The sequence below is a fragment of the Triticum urartu genome, chromosome 3 (genome assembly GCF_003073215.2).
Source record: "Triticum urartu cultivar G1812 chromosome 3, Tu2.1, whole genome shotgun sequence".
Lineage (NCBI taxonomy): Eukaryota > Viridiplantae > Streptophyta > Magnoliopsida > Poales > Poaceae > Triticum > Triticum urartu.
The window spans coordinates 271,726,468-271,735,853 of NC_053024.1; positions in this window are offsets into that span (position 1 = coordinate 271,726,468).

Sequence of the window (9,386 nt, forward strand, 5' to 3'; positions counted from 1 at the left end):
ACTGTTTGGTTCAGTTCTGCAATTTGATTATCATTTGATGTGGGTACAATTTTGTATTGTTATGCATGTGACACCAATCGAATTTGGTTGTACTCAATACATATTCTACTAATAGTATGGCAACTCTCAGTGAACCTGATCAAGATCTTCCTTATGTGTGTTGCATGGAAACAATGGGAGACACTGCGGTTTACCATCGAGGCTTGTTCAAGCGGGGTCCTTTGGCTAATAGCACATTACTGTGCAGTTGCAAGAATCATTCTAATATTTAGGTTTCTTACAATTTGGTCTTGCACATGTAGGTCCTGCTGTCAGAGGCTTAGACCCATTGTTCGACCCATTTTGCATATGGGGAAATGAGATGTCCATGAATATCAGTCAAGTCAAGAAACTCAGAAAGATTGTTAGGATGAAGAAACTTGCGACGAATAACAGCAAGATCTTTGTTTGCACAATGAAGAAGACATCAGTCAACTATAGGATGGTACCAACTCTTTTACCTTGTTTTACCCCTTGCGCCATTTCAAAATTTACAACAATGATTTATGCATAGCTTTGTTTTCAGTACTTTTCAAAGTAGTTCACCGATGATTACCTCTCAAACCACCTGCATGGTCAAGAGGCAAGGAAGGTATTCATTCAACACCCACGGTACAATATTGAAGTCCTGCTGAAGAGGACGAAGGTTGGGTGGGCAATTATCCATAGCCGCTGGCCTAAAGTTGCAAGGACATTCAACATCACTGAAGGCTCAATATTTGCCTTCCGCTTCTATAGTTTCCCAGATGAGATCCATCTGTCTATTTACCGTGTATGATGCTACTTTCCAAAGGTTTTTGATGCTGCGTGTGAAACTTGGTGCTCTTGTGTAATGGCGTAACTGAGTGCCGAAGCTATCTGATGTAATTCGATTATGAAATCCTGGTTGCTTTTATACGGATATGAAATATCTGGCATGTTTTATAAGAAATATTAGTTTGATTGGTACATGGATTATCAATAATAGGCTAATTACCCTGCTTATTGGGGTTTCCTATTGCAAACAGTTACTCAGACAGCACCATGGGCGATGAACTCAAACAACCCACACGGTTTCTAGAAAGTAGGCGTGTTCGATCAACTAACAATCACACACAGCTTCTGGCAGCGAACTGTTTGCGTTAGGCCACCTTGCGCACACGTTTCCACACAAAGAACTGTGTGGGATGTACATACCTACGGAAATGATTTTCTGGGATTCACCGTGTGGGATGTACATACCTACGGAAATGATTTCTGGGATTCACCGTGTGGGATGAACATACCTGCGGAAATGATTTCTAGGATTCACCGTGTGGGATGTACATACCTACGGAAATGATTTCTGGGATTCGCCGTGTGGGATTTACATACCTACGGAAATGATTTCTAGGATTCACCATGTGGGATGTACATACCTACGGAAATGATTGGGTTTCCATGCCTCGCCCGATCGCACACGGTCCCAGCCTGGGTCCCAAGAGGGCCTATCCCCGACAATTTCTGGGTCGTGTGGGAAGGATCCCCCTATCGCCCACACTCACTTGGCGACTGTTCCAAATGCCATCGCAGAAAGGGGTTTTAAACCGTTTGTTTAGGATGTCGTTGTACCAGTGACGTATCTACTTTTCCTAACGCTTTTGCTCTTGTTTTGGACTCTAATTTGCATGATTTGAATGAAACTAACCCGGACTGACGTTGTTTTCAGCAGAACTACCATGGTGTTGTTTTTGTGCAGAAATAAAATTTCTCGGAATTGGAGAAACTTTTTGGAGAATTATTTTGGAGTATATAATAATTTCTGGAACCAAGACCCACTGGAAGGGGGCCCCGGCTTCCCGCTAGGCACTAGGGCACGCCACACCCTCTAGCGCACCCTGGTGGGTAGTGGGGCCCACAAGGCTCCGCTGACCCTAATTCCAACTCTATGAAATCCTATTTTTGGAGAAAAATAGGAGAGGAAGTTTCATCGTGTTTTGCAATACGGAGCCACCACCACCTCATATTGTTCATCGGAGGCCAGATCTGGAGCCCGTTCGGGGCTCCGGAGAGGGTAATCTTCGGTCTTCGTCATCATCAACCATCCTCCATCACCAATTTCATGATGCTCACCACCGGGAGTGAGTAATTCCTTCGTAGGATTTCTGGACGGTGGTGGGTTGGATGAGATTCATCATGTAATCGAGTTAGTTTTGTTAGGGTTGATCCCTAGTGTCCACTATGTTCTGATATTGATGTTGCTATGACTTTGCTATGCTTAATGCTTGTCACTAGGGCCTGAGTGTCATGCTTTCAGATCTGAATTGTTTATGTTTTCACCATTATATCTATGTTTGTGATCCGGTCTTGCAAGTTATATGCACCTGCTACGTGTTATGATCCGCATACCCCAAGGTGACAATAATTGGATTCGTTTCGGTGATTACCGTAGTTTTAGGAGTTCATGTATTCACTATGTGTTAATGCTTTTTTCTAGTTCTCTATTAAAAGGAGGCCTTAATATCCCTTAGTTTCCTTATGGACCCCACTTCCACGGGAGGGTAGGACAAAAGATGTCATGCAAGTTCTTTTCCATAAGCACGTATGACTATTTATGGAATACATGCCTATGCTAGTTCTGTATCGCCCTATGTTATGACTATTATATGATGAATATCATCCAAAGAAATCACCGGTCCAATGCCTATGAGCTTTTCACATATTGTTCTTGCCAAGTTACTAACGCTATTGCTACTGCCACAACTATTACCATTACCGTTGCTATCATTACTACTACTATAAAACTATCATACTACTATGCTACTGATCACTTTGCTGCAGATATTTAATCTCCAAGTGTGGTTGAATTGACAACTCAACTGCTAATACTTACAAATATTCTTTGCCTCCCCTTGTGTCAAATCTATAAATTTGTGTTGAATACTCTAGCCTCAAAAATTGGTGTGATCCCCTATACTTGTGGGTTATCAAGACCTTTTCTAGCGCCGTTGCCTGGGAGCATAGCTATATCTTTTGAGTCACTTGGAATTTTTATATATTGATCACTATGAAGAATCTTAAGGATGATAGAACCAAGATCGTTCCCTCTAAGACGAGAGGAGGTAAGGAACTGTTATCTAGCTCTGCACTTGATTCACCTTCTGTTTTGAGTAAACTTGCAACACCACCACATGCTATTAATCCTGATATGTCACAAGTTATTGATGATACTACTTCTACTATGAATGATTCTTATGATGATGATAGTACTCTACTTGATAAGATTGTGCCACTAGGTGAATTTCTTGATGAACAAATTGCTAAAGCTAAACAAAATGAAATTACTGAAACTGATGAAAAGTCTTTGAAACTAAGAATTATGAAACACCCATTAGATCTAGCTCTCCTAGATAAGAATTGCCTGAGATACCTGAGGGTCATGTTATGAATGGAGAAGTAGCTAGAGACTTTCTTGCTTGTAAGGATAGAGATGATCTTAAGAGATTATTATGCAAGCTGATAGAAAAATCTTTGAATGCTAGAATGAAATATGATCCTAAGTTTGCTACTTCACCTATCTTTATTATTGATAAGAATTATGAAAACTCTGTCGACCCAGAGTTAATTACGTTGGTTGAATCTGATCCTTTCCGTGGCTATGAAAAGGAAACTGTTCTAGCACATCTCACTAAATTAAATGATATAGCCACCCTATTTGCTCATGAGGAAAAAATTTGCTACTACTATATTCTAAAGTTATCTCCTTTCTCCTTAAAGGGCGATACTAAAATTTGGTACAATACTCTTGCTCCCAGTTGTGTGCGCAGTCCCCAGGATATGATTTATTACTTCTTTGAAAAATATTTTTATGCCCATAAGAAACAAGCTGCCTTACAGGAAATATTTAAGTTTGTGCAAATTTAAGAAGAGAGTCTCCCACAAGCTTGTGGGAGGCTTCTCCAATTACCTAATGCTTTGCTTGATCATCCTCTCAAGAAAAATGAAATACTTGATATCTTCTATAATGGACTAACCGATGCTTCTAGGGACTTCCTAAATAGTTGTGCCCGTTGTGTTTTCAAGGAATGAACTGTTGAACAAGCTGAGGAATTATTGAATAATATATTGAAGAATTATGATGAATGGACACTTCCTGAACCACCACCTAAACCCACTTTGAAGAAGAGGGGTATTTTATTTCTCAGTCTTGAAGATATGCAAGAAGCAAAGAAATGTATAAAGGGAAAAGGTATTAAAGCTGAATGGTCAACATAGAGATGTTCACCATAGATGACTACCCCATCTCACATGATGATCGGACATGGCTTAGTTGATTTGGATCACGTATCACTTAAATCACTTGAGCGATGTTTATTTAAGTGGGAGTTCATTAGTTATTTGATTAATTGAACTTAATTTATCATGAACTTAGTCTTATAGTTTTGCATATCTATTTTGTAGATCAATGGCCTGAGCTACCGTTCCCCTGAAATTTAATGCATTCCTAGAGAAAGCTAAGTTGAAAGATTATGGTAGCAACTACACGGACTGGGTCCATAACATGAGGATTATCCTCATTGTTGCACAGAAGAATTATGTACTTGATGCACTACTAGGTGAAAGGCCTGCTGCATGAGCTGAAGCTGATGTTATGAACGTCTGGCAAGCTAGATCTGATGACTACTCAATAGTTCAGTATGCCATGCTTTACGGCTTAGAACTGAGACTTCAAAGATGTTTTGAACGTCATGGAGCATATGGGATGTTCTAGGAGTTGAAGTTAATATTTCATGCAAATGCCCAGGTTGAGAGATATGAAGTCTCCAACAAGTTCTATAGCTGTAAGATGGAGGAGAACAGTTTTGTTAGTGAACACATACTCAAAATGTTTGGGTATCATAACCACCTGATTCAGCAGGGAGTTGAACTTCCGGTTGATAGTGTTATTGACAGAGTTCTTCAATCACTGCCACCAAGCTGCAAAGGCTTCATGATAAACTATAATATGCAAGGGATGAATAAAACGATTCCTGAGCTCTTCGCAATGCTTAAGTCCGCGGAGGTAGAAATCAAGAAGGAGCATCAAGTGTTGATGGTTAACAAGGCCACTAGTTTCAAGAAAAAAGGTAAGGGAAAGAAGGGCAACTTCAAGAAAAATGGCAAGCAAGTTGCCACTCCCGGGAAGAATACCAAATCTGGACCCAAGCCTGAAACTGCGTGCTCCTATTGCAAAGGGACTGGTCACTCGAAGCGGAACTGCCCCAAATACTTGGCAGATAAGAAGGATGGCAAAGTGAACAAAGGTATATTTGATATACATGTTATTGATGTGTACCTTACTAATGCTCATAGCAGCGCCTGGGTATTTGATACTGGTTCGGTTGGTCATATTTGTAACTCGAAACAGGAGTTGCGGAATAAACGAAGATTGGCTAAGGACGAGGTGACGATGCGCGTCGGAAATGATTCCAAGGTCGATGTGATCGCCGTCGGCATGCTACCTCTACATCTACCTTCGGGATTAGTTTTAGACCTGATTAATTGTTATTTGGTGCCCGCGTTGAGCATGAACATTATATCTGGATCTTGCTTATTGCGAGACGGTTATTCTGTAGCGACCAGACCTCAAACGGTCCAATCTTTGTGCTCCAGTGTCATCCCTGGATCACTAATGCTGACACCGAACAGTACTTGAAGGATTTATAACAGAGTAGCAATCACACACTTATTACATCGAATGTCTCAAAAGAGAACTTATTACAATAAAATATGGCTTAAGGCCATCTAATAACGATAACAGCGGAAGGCTTGGAAGATAAGTGAGTCCATCAACTCCAACGGCATCACTGAGTATAGAACCACGACCTAAAAGCACCTTACTCGTCGTTTGAAAAGTCTGCAACATGAACGTTGCAGCCCGAAACGGGTCAACACATGGAATATGCTGGCAAAGTAACACATAGAGAGCAATGAAAGAATAGGGCTATACTACATGCATATTTGGCTGGTGGAAAGCTCTATGGTTATAGTTTTGTGTAAAGCCAATTTTTCCCTACTGCAAAGGAATAAATTTTATTTAACTATCATGGTAGTTGTTAAACATTGAGAGTGTAGACACCCTCTCAATCCCAATTAAACATCATCATTAAAAACCCAACAATATTAATTAGAGTAACATGATGAGATTCACATGATAATCCAAGTACTAGATACTCAAGTTGTCCATAACCGGGGACACGGCTAACCATGATTAGTTTATACACTCTGCAGAGGTTTGCGCACTTTTCCCCACAAGACTCGATCTCCTCCGTTAGGATTCTCGCACTACGTGGTGTTTGAGAAACAGATGACCGAGACATAGTCTTTCAGAAGTGCTAGCACCTTACGATCGGGTAGACCGTTACACCTACTTTCCCCTACATCTGCTAGTCTACCACTGTAAGAGTTCGCACGACTTAATCAACTATGCTAAGCCCATAGTAGCTTGTGGCTGCACACGGAAGTTTCTAGTATGAATAATCTCATGATCCCTTTGAGCCTGGGTGGCGGTCCAAAAGAAAAATAGGCAATCGCTGGAATACCCGGGTGCCTCAATCCACCCAGATGTGTATTTAAGTTGCCACCTTAGATAAATCATTAATTAACAATCTCATATCTATCATGGAAACACTCACCCAATCCACGTCTACTAGCATAGCATAGCAATATAAGCAACGTAGAAGTAACTCCCAAAGGTTTGATAAAGAAACAGGAAATAGGTACTACCTCATCTACTTCCCAAAACCCACAATTTAATTAGATCATAATCATGCAATGTTTGAGGATTGATCTAATGCAATAAAAACTGGGTGGTAGGAGGTATGATCAAAATGTTACTTGCCTTGCTGATGATCCGCGAAACCTAGCGATTCGAAGTAGCAAGCGGTGCACTCTAGGTACTCTATCGCAAACAAACAAGCATATAATAAGTACTCATCGAATGCACAGGTCAAATAAGAGATCTAACCAGAAAGTTCAACTTAAGAACTCCGGTTGGCAAAAAGAATCAAATCGAACAAAGCAACGAAAGACAAACGGCGAAAGAAACAAACTTCGTTTACTATTCTGAATCTAGGTCAAATTTTACAGAGGCAAAAACTTGTTTGAGTTGGTTAAACGGAAAGAGGGTTTTGAGACGAAACTCCAGGCGCTTGAATCGCCTGATTCCGATAAACGAGCGAAAAGTTATACTAAAACGAAAATCGGATCAGAAATCGCGATCAGAAATAATCGCGGAAAATCTTAGAAAAAGAAAAACGACGAACAGATTAACGAACGAACGTTCGTTATCTGGATCTAAATGATGAACGCGTTCGTTAAAATGAACGAACGAGCGAACGCTCACTAAATAAACTAAACCGGAAAAAAACCGATCTAAAAAAACGGAAACTAAAAAAACCAACGAAAAACTAACGGAAAAACCGAACGGTTTTTTCTAAAAAAACGGCGACGGGGCAACCTCAGCGGGCGGGTCCGGCGGCGACTGGGGCGCTGCGGCTAGGGTTAGGGTTTGAGGGTGCGGCGGCTTGGGCTAAAAGCGGCCTGGGGCTGGCGCTATATAAAGGGCCCGGCCGGAGGAGTCCCGGCCGATCCCGACCCGAAGTCGGTTCGTACTTTTTCGAAAATAATTTTTGCACAGAAAAACAAACAAAAGAAATACTAAACGGACTCCAAAAATCCCGAAATAAATTTTCCCCGGCTTATAAAATCAAGCCGCACAGGATAAACATTTATTTGGGGCCTAAATGCAATTTTGAAAAACGCGCATTTTTCCTAAATTCAAATAAAATAGCAAATAAAACCAAAATAAAAACTTATTTGATTTTATTATTAAATCCTCAATATTTCTTTATTTTGGGAAAGTCATTTTATTCCCTCTCTCATATTTTTGTGATAGAAATAATTGAAGATAAAATAAATCAAATCAAATGATCCTATTTTCAAAATTTGAGAAAACTCAAATATGAAAATAACGAAATCCCCAACTCTCTCCGAGGGTCCTTGAGTTGCGTGAAATTTCTAGGATCAACCAAAATGCAATAAAATATGATATGCAATGATGATCTAATGTATAACATTCCAAATTGAAAATTTGGGATGTTACATATTCATTTAAGTCAGGGAATAATGGTTGTTCTATTTATATGAATAATATCTTTTATGGTCATGCACCGTTGAAGAGTGGTCTATTCTTGTTGAATATCGATTGTAGTGATACACGTATTCATAATATTGATGCCAAAAGAAGCAAAGTTGATAATGATAGTGCAACATATTTGTGGCACTGCCGTTTAGGTCATATTGGTGCAAAGCGCATGAAGAAACTCCATGCAGATGGACTTTTGGAATCACTTGATTATGAATCATTTGATACTTGTGAACCATGCCTCATGGGAAAGCTGACTAAAACTCTATTCTCCGGAACAATGGGGCGAGCTAATGACTTACTGGAAATAATACATACCGATGTATGCGATCCGATGAGTGTTGAAGCATGCGGCAGGTATCATTATTTTCTAACCTTCATAGATGATTTGAGTAGGTATGGGTATATCTACTTGATGAAACACAAGTCTGAAACATTTGAAAAGTTCAAAGAATTTCAGAGTGAAGTAGAGAATCATCGTAACAAGAAAATAAAGTTTCTATGATCTGATTACGGAGGCGAATATTTGAGTTACGAGTTTGGACTTCATTTAAAACAATGTGGAATTGTTGCACAACTCGTGCCACCTAGAACACCATAGCGTAATGGTGTGTCCAAACATCGTAACCGTACTTTATTAGACATGATGCGATCTATGATGTCTCTTATCGATTTACCACTATCATTTTGGGGTTATGCATTAGAGACAGCTGCATTCACGTTAAGTAGGGCACCGTCTAAATCCGTTGAGACGACACCATATGAACTATGGTTTGGCAAGAAACCTAAGTTGTCGTTTCTTAAAGTTTGGGGTTGTGACACTTATGTCAAAAGGCTTCAGCCTGATAAGCTCGAACCCAAATCGGAGAAGTGCGTCTTCATAGGATACCCTAAGGAAACAATTGGGTACACCTTCTACCACAGATCCAAAGGCGAGATCGTTGTCGCCAAGAATGGAACCTTTCTAGAGAAGGAGTTTCTCTCAAAATAAGTGAGTGGGAGGAAAGTAGAACTTGATGAGGTAATTGTACCTTCTCTCGAATCGGAAAGTAGCTCATCATAGAAAACTGTTCCCGTGAAGCCTACACCAACTAGAGAGGAAGCTAATGATGATGATCATGAAACTTCAGATCAAGTTACTAATGAACCGTGTATGTCAACCAGAGCACGATTCACACCAGAGTGGTATGGTAATACTGTTCTA